Genomic DNA, 14,320 nt, shown 5'->3' on the forward strand with positions numbered 1-14,320 from the left:
GGTACAGTGGTGGTGGTATAGTGGTGGTACAGTGGTAGTACAGTGGTGGTGGTATAGTGGTAGTACAGTGGTGGTGGTATAGTGGTGGTGGTATAGTGGTGGTGGTATAGTGGTAGTACAGTGGTGGTGGTATAGTGGTGGTGGTATAGTGGTTGTGGTATAGTGGTGGTGGTATAGTGGTAGTACAGTGGTGGTGGTATAGTGGTAGTACAGTGGTGGTGGTATAGTGGTAGTACAGTGGTGATGGTATAGTGGTGGTGGTATAGTGCTAGTACAGTGGTGATGGTATAGTGGTGGTGGTATAGTGGTGGTGGTATAGTGGTAGTACAGTGGTGGTGGTATAGTGGTGGTACAGTGGTGGTGGTATTGTGGTGGTACAGTGGTAGTACAGTGGTGGTATAGTGGTGGTACAGTGGTAGCACAGTGGTGGAATAGTGGTGGTACAGTGGTGGTGGTACAGTGGTAGTACAGTGGTGGTATAGTGGTGGTACAGTGGTAGTACAGTGGTGGTGGTATAGTGGTAGTACAGTGGTGGTGGTATAGTGGTAGTACAGTGGTGGTGGTATAGTGGTAGTACAGTGGTCGTGGTATAGTGGTAGTACAGTGGTGGTGGTATAGTGGCAGTACAGTGGTGGTGGTACAGTGGTGGTGGTATAGTGGTAGTACAGTGGTGGTGGTATAGTGGTGGTGGTATAGTGGTAGTACAGTGGTGGTGGTATAGTGGTGGTGGTATAGTGGTAGTACAGTGGTGGTGGTATAGTGGTGGTGGTATAGTGGTAGTACAGTGGTGGTGGTATAGTGGTGGTGGTATAGTGGTGGTGGTATAGTGGTAGTACAGTGGTGCTGGTATAGTGGTGGTGGTATAGTGGTAGTACAGTGGTGGTGGTATAGTGGTAGTACAGTGGTGGTGGTATAGTGGTGGTGGTATAGTGGTAGTATAGTGGTGGTGGTATAGTGGTGGTGGTATAGAGGTAGTACAGTGGTGGTGGTATAGTGGTAGTACAGTGGTGGTGGTATAGTGGTAGTACAGTGGTGGTGGTATAGTGGTGGTGGTATAGTGGTAGTATAGTGGTGGTGGTATAGAGGTAGTACAGTGGTGGTGGTATAGTGGTAGTACAGTGGTGGTGGTATAGTGGTAGTACAGTGGTGGTGGTACAGTGGTGGTGGTATAGTGGTGGTGGTACAGTGGTGGTGGTATATTGTTGGTGGTATAGTGGTAGTACAGTGGTGGTGGTATAGCGGTGGTGGTACAGTGGTGGTGGTATAGCGGTGGTGGTACAGTGGTGGTGGTATAGTGGTGGTGGTATAGTGGTGGTGGTATAGCGGTGGTGGTACAGTGGTGGTGGTATAGTGGTGATACAGTGGTGGTAGTATAGTGGTGGTGGTGTAGTGGTAGTACAGTGGTGGTGGTATAGCGGTGGTGGTACAATGGTGGTGGTATAGTGGTGGTGGTATAGTGGTGGTGGTATAGTGGTGGTACAGTGGTGGTGGTATAGTGGTGGTGGTGGTATAGTGGTGGTATAGTTGTGGTAATATAGTGGCTGTGGTATAGGTGTGGTATAGTGGTAGTATAGCGGTGGCAGTATAGTGGTGGTGGTATAGTGGTGGTATAGTGGTGGTGGTATAGTGATGGTTGTATAGTGGTGGTGGTATAGTGGTGGTAGTATTGTCGTGGTGGTATAGTGGTGGTATTATAGTGGTGGTGGTATAGTGGTGGTATAGTGGTGGTGGTATAGTGATGGTTTTATAGTGGTGGTGGTATAGTGGTGGTAGTATTGTCGTGGTGGTATAGTGGTGGTATTATAGTGGTGGTGGTATAGTGGTGGTATAGTGGTGGTGGTATAGTGGTGGTGGTATAGTGGTGGTGGTATAGTGGTGGTGGTATAGTGGTGGTATAGTGGTGGTGGTATAGTGATGGTTGTATAGTGGTGGTGGTATAGTGGTGGTTGTATAGTGGTGGTGGTATAGTGGTGGTATAGTGTTGGTGGTATAGTGATGGTTGTATAGTGGTGGTGGTATAGTGGTGGTAGTATAGTCGTGGTGGTATAGTGGTGGTATTATAGTGGTGGTGGTATAGTGGTGGTATAGTGGTGGTGGTATAGTGGTGGTGGTATAGTGGTGGTATAGTGGTGGTGGTATAGTGATGGTTGTATAGTGGTGGTGGTATAGTGGTGGTATTATAGTGGTGGTGGTATAGTGGTGGTGGTATAGTGGTGGTATAGTGGTGGTGGTATAGTGATGGTTGTATAGTGGTGGTGGTATAGTGGTGGTTGTATAGTGGTGGTGGTATAGTGGTGGTATAGTGTTGGTGGTATAGTGATGGTTGTATAGTGGTGGTGGTATAGTGGTGGTAGTATAGTCGTGGTGGTATAGTGGTGGTATTATAGTGGTAGTGGTATAGTGGTGGTATAGTGGTGGTGGTATAGTGATGGTTGTATAGTGGTGGTGGTATAGTGGTGGTTGTATAGTGGTGGTGGTATAGTGTTAGTGATATAGTGGTGGTAGTATAGTGGAGGTGGTATAGTGGTGGTATAGTGATGGTATATTGGTGGTGTAATTGTGGTGGTATAGTGGTGGTAGTATAGTGGTGGTGGTATAGTGATGGTATAGCGGTGGTGGTATAGTGGTGATGGTATAGTTGTGGTGGTAGAGTGGTGGTTGTATAGTGGTGGTGGTATAGTGGTGGTGGTATAATTGTGGTAGTACAGTGGTGGTTGTATAGTGGTGGTGGTATGGTGGTTGCAGTATAGTGGTGGTGGTATAGTGGTGGGGGTACAGTGGTGGTGGTATAGTGGTGGTTGTATAGTGGTGGTTGTATAGTGGTGGTGGTGTAGTGGTGGTTGTATAGTGGTGGTGGTATAGTGGTGGTTGTATAGTGGTGGTGTTATAGTTGTACTCACCTAATTGTACTCACCTAATTGTGCTTGCGGGGGTTGAGCTTTGCCTCTTTGGTCCCGCCTCTCAACTGTCAATCAACTGGTGTACAGATTCCTGAGCCTACTGGGCTCTATCATATCTACAATTGAAACTGTGTATGGAGTCAGCCTCCACCACATCACTTCCTAATGCATTCCATTTATTAACTACCCTGACACTGAAAAAAACAAATTCTAACGTCTCTGTGGCTAATCTTGGTACTACGTTTCCACCTCTGTCCCCTTGTTCGTGTCCCACCCGTGCTGAAGAGTTTGTCTTTGTCCATCCTGTCAATTCCCCTGAGAATTTTGTAGGTGGTTATCATGTCTCCCCTTACTCTTCTGTTTTCCAGGGATGTGAGGTTCAGCTCCTTTAGCCTTTCCTCGTAGCTCAATCCTCTCAGTTCCGGGACGAGCCTGGTGGCATACCGCTGAATCTTCTCTAACTTTGTCTTGTGTTTAACTAGGTATGAACTCCAGGCTGGAGTTGCATACGCCAGGATTGGTCTTACATAAGTGGTATACAGGGTTCTGAAACATTCCTTACACAAGTTTCTGAAGGCAGTTCTTATGTTGGCCAGTCTAGCATATGCCGCTGATGATATTATTTTGATGTGGGCCTCTGGGGACAGGTTCGGTGTGATATCAGCCCCCAGATCCTTCTCTCTATTTGACTCTTGCAGGATTTCCCCTCCCAGATGATACCTTGTGTTCAGCCTCCTGCTCCCTTCTCCTAATTTCATCACCTTACACTTTCCTGAGTTGAACTTTAGCAGCAATTTTCTAGACCATTCCTCCAGTTTATCCAGGTCATCCTGTAATCTCTGTCTATCTTCATCCGTCTTGATTCTTCCCATAATTTTTGCATCATCAGCAAACATTGAGAGGAATGAGTCTATACCCTCTGGAAGATCGTTCACATATATTAGAAACAGGATGGGTCCAAGTACTGAGCCCTGTGGGACTCCGCTGGTGACATCTCGCCACTCTGATGTCTCCCCCCTCACCGTTACTCGCTGTTTCCTGTTGCTTAAGTACTCCCTTATCCACTGGAGCACCTTCCCTTTTACTCCTGCCTGTTGCTCCAACTTTTTTAACAGCCTTTTATGGGATACTGTGTCAAAGACTTTTTGGCAATCCAGGAAAATGCAGTCGGCCCACCCTTCTCTTTCCTGCCTAATTTTCGTTTCGTTCTAATTTTCATAGGTTGTGGTGGTATAGTGGTGGTGGTATAGTGGTGGCGGTATAGTGGTGGGGGGTATAGTGGTGATGGTATAGTGGTGGCGGTATAGTGGTGGTGGTATAGTAGTAGGCATCCTTCAGTCTCGGGAGACTATGGAATTGCGCCCTAGTTGTCAATCCTGGTGCAGCGTCTGGTGTGACTGATGAGGCCAATGGTGTGACTGACGTATAGTAGTGGTGGTATATTGGTGGTGGTATAGTGGTGGTGGTATTGTGGTGGTTATATAGTGGTGGTGGTATAGTGGTGGTTGTTTAGTGGAGGCAGTGTAGTGGTGGTGGTATAGTGGTGGTGGTATTGTGGTGGTTATATAGTGGTGGTGGTATAGTGGTGGTGGTATAGTGGAGGCAGTGTAGTGGTGGTGGTATAGTGGTGGTGGTATAGTGGTGGTGGTATACTGGTGATTATATAGTGGTGGTGGTATAGTGGTGGTGGTATAGTGGTGGTGGTTTAGTGGTGGTTGTATGGTGGTGGTGGTATAGTGGTGGTGGTATACTGGTGGTGGTATACTAGTGGCAGTATAGTGGTGGTTGTATAGTGGTGGTTGTACAGTGGTAGTTGTATAGTGGAAGTGGTATAGTGGTGGTGGTATAGCGGTGGTTGTGTTGTGGTGGTGGTATAGTGGTAGTGATGTAGTTGTGGTGCTATAGTGGTAGTGATATAGTGGTGGTGGTATAAAGGTGGTGGTATAGTGGTGGTGGTATAGTGGTGGTGGTATAGTGGTAGTGATGTAGTGGTGGTGGTATAAAGGTGGTGGTATAGTGGTGGTGGTATAAAGGTGGTGGTATAGTGGTGGTGGTATAGTGGTGGTCGTATAGCGGTGGTTGTGTTGTGGGGGTGGTATAGTGGTGGTGATATAGTTGTGGTGCTATAGTGGTAGTGATATAGTGGTGGTGGTATAAAGGTGGTGGTATAGTGGTGGTGGTATAGTGGTAGTGATATAGTGGTGGTTGTATAGTGGTGGTGGTATAGTGGTAGTGATGTAGTGGTGGTGGTATAGTGGTATTCATATAGTGGTTTTGGTATAGTGGTGGTGGTATAGTCTTGGTGGTATATTGGTAGTGATATAGTGGTGGTTGTATAGTGGTGGTGGTATAGTGGTAGTGATATAGTGGTGGTGGTATAGTGGTGGTGGTATAGTGGTGGTGGTATAGTGGTAGTGGTATCATGAGTAGTGATATAGTGGTGGTGGTATAGTGGTAGTGATATAGTGGTGGTGGTATAGTGGGGGTGGTATAGTGGTAGTGGTATAGTGGTAGTGGTATAGTGGTGGTGGTATAGTGGTGGTGGTATAGTGGTAGTGGTATAGTAGTGGTGGTATAGTGGTAGTGATATAGTGGTGGTGGTATAGTGGTGGTGGTATAGTGGTAGTGATATAGTGGTGGTGGTATAGTGGTGGTGGTATAGTGGTAGTGGTATAGTGGTAGTGGTATAGTGGTGGTGGTATAGTGGTGGTGGTATAGTGGTAGTGGTATAGTGGTGGTGGTATAGTAGTGGTGGTATAGTGGTAGTGGTATAGTGGTGGTGGAATAGTGGTAGTGATATAGTGGTGGTGGTATAGTGGTGGTGGTATAGTGGTAGTGATATAGTGATGGTGGTATAGTGGTGGTGGTATAGTGGTGGTGGTATAGTGGTAGTGGTATAGTGGTAGTGGTATAGTGGTGGTGGTATAGTGGTAGTGGTATAGTGGTGGTGGTATAGTGGTGGTGGTATATTGGTAGTGATATAGTGGTGGTGGTATAGTGGTGGTGGTATAGTAGTGGTGGTATAGTGGTGGTGGTATAGTGGTAGTGATATAGTGGTGGTGGTATAGTGGTGGTGGTATAGTGGTGGTGGTATAGTGGTGGTGGTATAGTGGTAGTGGTATAGTGGTAGTGGTATAGTGGTGGTGGAATAGTGGTAGTGATATAGTGGTGGTGGTATAGTGGTGGTAGTATAGTGGTAGTGATATAGTGGTGGTGGTATAGTGGTGGTGGTATAGTGGTGGTGGTATAGTGGTAGTGGTATAGTGGTAGTGGTATAGTGGTGGTGGTATAGTGGTGGTGGTATAGTGGTAGTGGTATAGTGGTAGTGGTATAGTGGTGGTGGTATAGTGGTAGTGGTATAGTGGTGGTGGTATAGTGGTAGTGGTATAGTGGTAGTGGTAGTGGTATAATGGTGGTGGTATAGTGGTAGTGGTATCATGAGTGGTGGGAGAAGGTTGAGAGAAGTAGCCACACCCTCGGTTACTCGGTGACGTCACAGATCTTGCGGTCAAACCGTCCAGTTGTTCCAATGCCATGTTTTGGCTTAATTTTCTTGTGTTCATATCATATATGTTTTGTATGCTTCAACTTATATTAGGAGACAGCAAGGAAAAAAATATATTACACAGTCTAATGTGATTATCTAGTTTTAAGTTACTTACATTGTGGTAAAAAGTAAAATTAATGTAATTAGCACATAAAAATTGCATGCGAATAATGAACAATATGGACATAGTTACCAAGAGGTCACAGTCACCATCAGTTTGTCTCAAAGTTCACTCCTGGCAGGATTCTCACACTTCACCTCCGTTTGGTATGAAAACTACACCACGACCACACTCTATCACTACCACGCACCACACCACAACACTACTGCCACGCTTAACATCGCCACCACACCACTGCCTCTGCCACCACAGCAATGCCACCGACCATTCTCCTCTGGCATACTTAACCCTCGGCTTTTAGTCCTACTAACTCCCCATATGTGTATGTTTCAAGAGAGAAGCAGCAGGTTGTGGAGGCTCTTCTACAAGGGAAAATAGGTGATGTACAGCTCTCCCCTCTAGATAATCCAACACGGAACAAGAAGATGGATAAATACCTAGTCTACAGGTACAGTCACGGGTATCCACTAGAGTGGGCCTTTGAATTAGACAGGGTACACAAAGCACGAAGATTGACCAAGAATGGTAAGCCTACTGATCAAATAGTCATAGTCTGGAAGAAGACTGACCGCCACCTGACCAGTATTGGTTTGGTGTGTTGTATGCGCGCCCCAGCACGTTCAGGGTGTGGCAACCAGACCTGTGGAGTGTTACAAGTGCTGTGGCAGTGGCCACATAGCTAAGCACCGCTGGCGCCCCACACCCAAGTGTGCTCTCTGTTCCGGTCATCATGCACTGAAGAACTGTCCGTATAAGAAGACCAGAGACCAAAGAAAGCTGGAACAGGAGCAACAGAACACTGTAACAGAAGCAGGGCAACAACCTGAAACTGTGGCTCCATCTAAACCACCGCTGAAGAGTTTCAGATGTGGTATGGAAGGAGTCACCATCTGGCACTCAGACTGTACCAACCGGCCAGCCTCCCTTGGCACAAGGCGGCAAGTGCCCGAGACACAACAAGTGTCTACTGATGCCGGCTCTAGTACTGTTGACCCATCCCATAGTGGTGACAGTACCAACAACATCCCTGACAATACACAACAGCCTGCAACAACAGTTAAAGGACAGTTGGCAGTCTTGCAAGCACAGGTAGCAGAACTGGCTGAAATTATAGAGACGCTACGTCGGGCTCCTTCATAAGAGATACAGCAGCCTCCACACTGCTGTGTCACAGCTGTGGCCCGCGCTGGTAAAGGTACCTGCGGTGGTAGCGGCGGCGGCGGTAGCAACGGCGGCGGTAGCAACGGCGGCGGCAGAGATGAGAGCAACAACGGAGGCGGTGGCGGCGACGTCGACAGTCAACTCAGGGATGACAGCAGTGTTAGTAACACAGAAACATTAACTGGAAAAGGAAGTCGATCCGCATCAGCATATATTAAAATGATTAATGACCTTAATGAACGCGCTCGAGTCAAGAACGAGAACGAAAGTGATAATATACTGCGTGACAGTGCTTATGCGATGCAACTTACAGAGAACATTCAGTTGCGGACCGTCCGGAGTTCCTCAGTGATCAAGCAACTGATGACATCACCAGATGTTACTGACGACACCAAACACCAGGTTGGTGCGGCTCTTTACGTCGTAGAGTCACTAATTAACACATTGTGGAAGTGGGACACGGACAACAATGGGACCACCAGTCCCATGGAGGAACAACACCAAAACGATGGCTGCTGTTGACACAAAGACCATTAGGTTTCTCAGTTTTTTTTATTGATATTTAAAAAAAAACAAAGTACAAAAACAGGGAACAAGTGCAAAACAACATATAAATACAAACAATCGTGCATATACATGAAATAAAGCAAACACCATAAAACAGACAGAAAATACATACAAGAGGTCACAGAAAAGCACACAGGACACAAGCAAAGAAATCCACAAACAGCATGGGACAAAGAATGCATACAGTACACAACAAATAAATGACATAAGAACCATAACAAAAATGTACAATAAAAAATACACAAAAGTTACAATACATGTACAAAAAGCCTACCACCCCTAAAACAGAAAAGGGGGAAAAAACAGAACATAAGCTCGGGCAGGCCGATCCAGCACACAGAGGCACAGAACCGAACTGGACACAAACAAGGACACCAACAAAAAATGAACAGTGAATCCAAAAAACTACATATATAAACAGAAATAAAATAAAATACGTATAAAGAATAAATCAAGTACAAGGACAAAGAAATAAGCACACACACACACACCCCATGCGACAAACACACATCAAACACAGGCCATGCAGGAGCCAGGAACAAACACGCACAGACAAGGACACCCACCTGTGCATGCAGGTGGGTGTCACTGGGGAATCAACACGCACCACACGGATCACTCATACTTCTCCGGGTACTTCCGTGCCGGAAATCGTAAGCAGTAAGCATCCCAAACAACTAGGTCGACCTCAGTAAATGGACATCCAGGAGTCGCAATAGGCTGACAAAATCTGGCATGCCAACGACGGAACCCAGATGGTAGAAGGGCGCCAGGGAACAAGATGCACCAGGTCATCATACTCAAAAGTCAGAGAATCAGCTCTATCGATCACCTCACCGGACGGGACGATGAAAGGGAAGGGTTTTCCCTTAGGAGGCCGGTCACAGGGCCGCACAATTCGAAGCCCTCCAGGCTGCACAGCGAGTCGCGCATCAGGCCGGCCACCAGAACGCGCACTACGTTCCATGCCGGGCAGCGCACCGAGCCCCACGGAGGGCGGCACCGCAGGCGTCCCAGTGCCCTCACCAATCGGAACAGGAGCAGAGTTCCCCCGTCGCACATCCTTCGACAGCACCACTACGAGGTCGCGGTCACCAGGGGCAACCGCCCACTGAGAAGAACCACCAACAGGGGGCACAGTGTCCAACACAGAAGGCACCACAGGAGGCAGCACAACGTCATCCATCGCATCATGCTCCTCTGCCCACGTCCGGCAAGGCAACGCATCCCGAGCCGAATGACGGCGCTTAGAAATAGGCCGCTGATTATCGGAAGTGTCACCCCCTGCAAGCGATGCCCCAGAAGAACCATCGGCAGGCGGCCCCAAATCCGGGGCAGCACGATCACGCAGAACAGCAGCCTCTACGACGCGGGGCAAAAAGCCACCACCACCCAAGGAGACAGGATTTGGAGAAAGAAGAGACACAGCAGGCGAAAGGGCAGACTCCAGCACACAGGATGTATCCAGCGAAGTCGACAGAGTTGGCAGAGGAGAAAGACACGGGTGAACGAGGAAACTACCAGAGGCGATGAGGCAGAGGGCGTGGGCGCAGACACACACACCACTTCCCCGACAGCCCCGGGAAGCACATGTCCCTCCGCAGGAGATGCAGGCACCATCTTAACAGCCCCATCCATTGCCACCACGGAAGCAACCGGAAGCGGATGCACCTCCGCATCCACCGAACGGCGAAGGTCCGAAGTAGGTGCCCCTATATCCTCTGAGCTCACCGGTGGGGCTGACAAGTCAGGGCCAGCCGGAGCGACAGCAGGAACCACCGCACGAACCACACCAAGCACCTGCACAGAGAGAGGATCCGCCGGGGAATCCCCACGCACAGACTAGTGGGGAAAATCATCCTCCAGGAACACGGAAGAGGCCTCAGCATGAGGAGCATCACAACCGGCCACAACGTGGCCCTTAGCACCACACCAGAAACACGTGCGTGTTTGACCTTGATAAAAGATCCGCATAGAGAGCCCACGAAACGAAACCCTGGATGGAATAGGGCTCGTCATTCGCATGACGAGCGTGCGTGTACCCAGCCGGACCCCCTTCAGCCGGCCCACACTCAAAATGCTGAACCGGTGCTTCACCACCGCACCAAACAGCGTAAACAAGGACATGAGTTCCGCTTTGGGGAAGGTCACCGGCATTCTGTGAACACTCACGAACGACAAGGGCCCCCCAAGGATCCGAGATCTCCACAGTCACAGCCGAAGCAGGAAGAGGAAGCGAGCGTGCATCCCAGCATGCCACAAACTCCTGGTAAAGAAGCGACGTGGCAAACGACACCCCCACACGGGTAGGCGAGACCTTTTTTAGCCCCTGGAGATCAGAGACAGTGACACGGAGCACGTCCAGGAGAGCAATCTCCACAATGGGCCAGTCCATTGCACCAGAAAAATCCAGCCGTATAGTATCCACTCGCCGAACACGGCAACCATCGGCTACTTCCATACCGCTAGCCAGAGCCCCGGGTAGTGGGCGCACCACACCTCCAACAGCCAACCACCACGCAGCAACGGCCAACGACGACTGGCTGCACGAGCTGGACGTCCGCACCCTCTTGCGGCTCATTAGGAATTAGGTTTCTCAGTTGGAACAATCTTAGCATCAACAAAACTGAATGATCTAATTGCACATGTTACCAGTAACAACATGGATATAATTGCTATACTGGAGCCCCTACACGTCCAACATGATAAACAAAACCCCACCAAAGATCAAAGGGTATGCATCCTATACTAACAGTAATGCCACAGGCCTACTAATATACATCAGAAGTAAATAAATAAATAAATAAATAAATAAATAAATAAATGTTTATTCAGGTAAGGTACATACATACAAGAGGTTTTAAATTTTTTTTTAGATTTATAGATAGAGCTAGTACATACAATGCCTAAAGCCACTATTACGCAAAGCGATCGGGCAGGAAAAACATTAAAGACTAAAACTTAATACTAATTGAGGTTAAAGTATAAAATGTGTTGAGAAAAATTAAAAATAAAAATAAAAAAGTGGGGAACATGGCAGAAAAGGCAGCACAAATACAATTAGGTCGACAAACAGCATTGTTTAAAAAAACAGACATGGGTTAACAATATAGGGGTAAGGTAGGTTACAGGGAATTTATTAGGTAGTGTTTAGTTTTTATCTTAAACTGGATGAGAGGTACAGTCCTTGACATGATTGGGAAGGTCATTCCACATTCTGGGTCCCTTGATTTGTAGAGCATTTCTAGTTTGATTAAGTCGTACTCTTGGAATATCAAAACTGTATTTGTTTCTGGTGTGGTGCTCATGGGTTCTGTTACAACCTTCAATGAAGCTTTTGATGTCAGAATTGGCATTACAGTTCAGCGTTTTATATATGTATAACACACATGAGAGAATGTGCAGTGACTTAATATCTAACATATTAAGAGATTTGAGTAGGGGTACCGAGTGATATCTGGGGCCAGAGTTGGATATTGTCCTAATAGCAGCTTTGTGTTGAGTAATTAGAGGACATAAATGATTGGGTAGTAGAACCCCAAGCACAATACCATAATTGAGATATGGATAGATGAGGGAGTAATAGAGCGTCACCCGGGCAGGGGGAGGTACATAATATCTCATCTTAGAAAAAATGCCAACAGTTTTTGAAACTTTTTTTTATATATTTAGAATGTGTCTCTAGAAATTTAGCTTGTGGTCAATGAGAACGCCAAGCAATTTGTCATCTATTTTGTTACAAATTTGGGTATTGTTTATTTTGAGATTTATTTGATTAGAAGATTTATTGCCAAACAGAATATAGAAAGTTTTGTCAATGTTAAGGGTGAGTTTGTTGGCAGTTAGCCAAATATGGACTTTATTTAGCTCAGTATTTACTGTGGCATTTAGAGCAAGGGGGTTAGGACTGGATTAAATGAAGGTTGTGTCGTCAGCAAATAGAATTGGTTTGAGGTGTTGGGAGGCATTTGGAAGGTCATTAATGTAGATGAGAAAGAGGAGAGGGCCAAGTATGCTGCCCTGAGGAACACCGATGTTGATGGGTAGGGTGGGAGAAATTGAATTATTCACAGAAACATACTAGAGCCTGTCAGTAAGGTAAGATTTGAGGTATTGCAGGGAGTGTCCTCTGACTCCATAATGATGTAATTTAAGAAGAAGGTTTTGGTGGTTGACAAGAGTCAAAAGCCTTACGCAGGTCAACAACAAATAACCCAACAGGGAACTCATTTTTATCAAGAGCTGCATGAATCAAGTTAATCATACTAATAAGTGCATCGTTAGTGCTTTTTTTGGGTCTGAAGCCATATTGACAAGAGCTAAGTATATTGTGTTTGGCTAGATAGGAGTAAAGCTGCTTGTAGATTAGTTTTTCAAATATTTTTGACAAGTTAGGCAGAATTGATATAGGTCTGTAGTTAACATCTGCGAGATCACCACATTTGTGGACAGGGGTTACTCTTGCTTTTTTTGTGATTTACCGCACATTCTTGTGAGCACGTCACACAATGTACACACACAGTACCATCAATTTCATGTACAAACTGCAGCAGGCCACTTCTCATTCCTAAGCGTATATGCCAGACGCCAGAAACTCAATGTAACATTGCTCTCAGATGTAGACAATCATGGGAGATTTTAATGCTAGACATATTACGCTGGGAGACATTACTAACAACGATAATGGATGCAAATTTATAAAATATGTTTATGCCAACATTTTAACCATGTATACTACGGATACCCAAACTCATTTATTGGAAGGCAGACTTGATTATGTAATGGGTAGAAACCTTGTGCAAGATAGGATGGAAAGTTCGTTGTTAAATTACTTGGTTGATACCTGGTTACCTGGTTCATGGGGTTCTGGGAGGTCTTCTACTCCCCAAGCCCGGCCCAAGGCCAGACTTGACTTGTGAGAGTTTGGTCCACCAGGCTGTTGCTTGGAGCGGCCCGCAGGTCCACATACCCACCACAGCCCGGTTGGTCCGGCACACCTTGAAGGAAACAATCTAGTTTCCTTTTGAAGATGTCCACGGTTGTTCGTGTAATATTTCTGATGCTCGCTGGTAGGACGTTGAACAACCGTGGACCTCTGATGTTCATACAGTGTTCTCTGATTGTGCCCATGGCACCTCTGCCCTTCACTTGTTCTATTCTGCATTTTCTTCCATGTCGTTCACTCCAGTACGTTGTTATTTTACTGTGCAGATTTGGGACCTATCCCTCCAGTATTTTCCATGTGTATATTATTTGGTATCTCTCTCGTCTCCTTTCTAGTGAGTACATTTGGAGAGCTTTGAGACGATCCCAATAATTTAGGTGCTTTATCTTGTCTATGCGTGCCGTATATGTTCTCTGTATTCCCTCTATTTCAGTAATCTCTCCTGCTCTGAAGGGGGAAGTGAGTACTGAGCAGTACTCGAGACGGGACAACGCAAGTGACTTAAAGAGTACAACCATTGTGATGGGATCTCTGGACTTGAAGGTTCTCGTAATCCATCCTATCATTTTTCTGGCTGACGCAATACTTGCTTGGTTATGCTCCCTAAACGTTATGTCGTCGGACATCATTATTCCCAAATCCTTGACATGCTGTTTTCCTACTATGGGCAGATCCGATTGTGTTTTGTACCCTGTATTATGTTTAAGATCCTCATTTTTGCCGTATCTGAGTACCTGGAATTTATCACCGTTAAACATCATGTTATTAGCTGCTGCCCAATCGAAAACTTTGTTAATATCTATTTGTAGTTTATCAATGTCTTCAGCAGAGGTAATTTGCATGCTGATTTTTGTACCATCTGCAAAGGATGACAAGAAGCTGTGACTTGTGTTTTTGTCTAAATCTGATATGAGAATAAAGAACAGCAGTGGTGCAAGGACTGTACCTTGAGGTACAGATTTTTTAACTGCGCTCGGACTCGATTTTACTTGATTGACTGTTACTCTTTGTGTTCTGTTCGACAGGAAATTGAGTATCCAGCGTCCTACTTTACCAGTTATACCCATTGACCTCATTTT

Source organism: Procambarus clarkii, chromosome 67 (assembly GCF_040958095.1).
Source record: "Procambarus clarkii isolate CNS0578487 chromosome 67, FALCON_Pclarkii_2.0, whole genome shotgun sequence".
Taxonomy (NCBI): domain Eukaryota; kingdom Metazoa; phylum Arthropoda; class Malacostraca; order Decapoda; family Cambaridae; genus Procambarus; species Procambarus clarkii.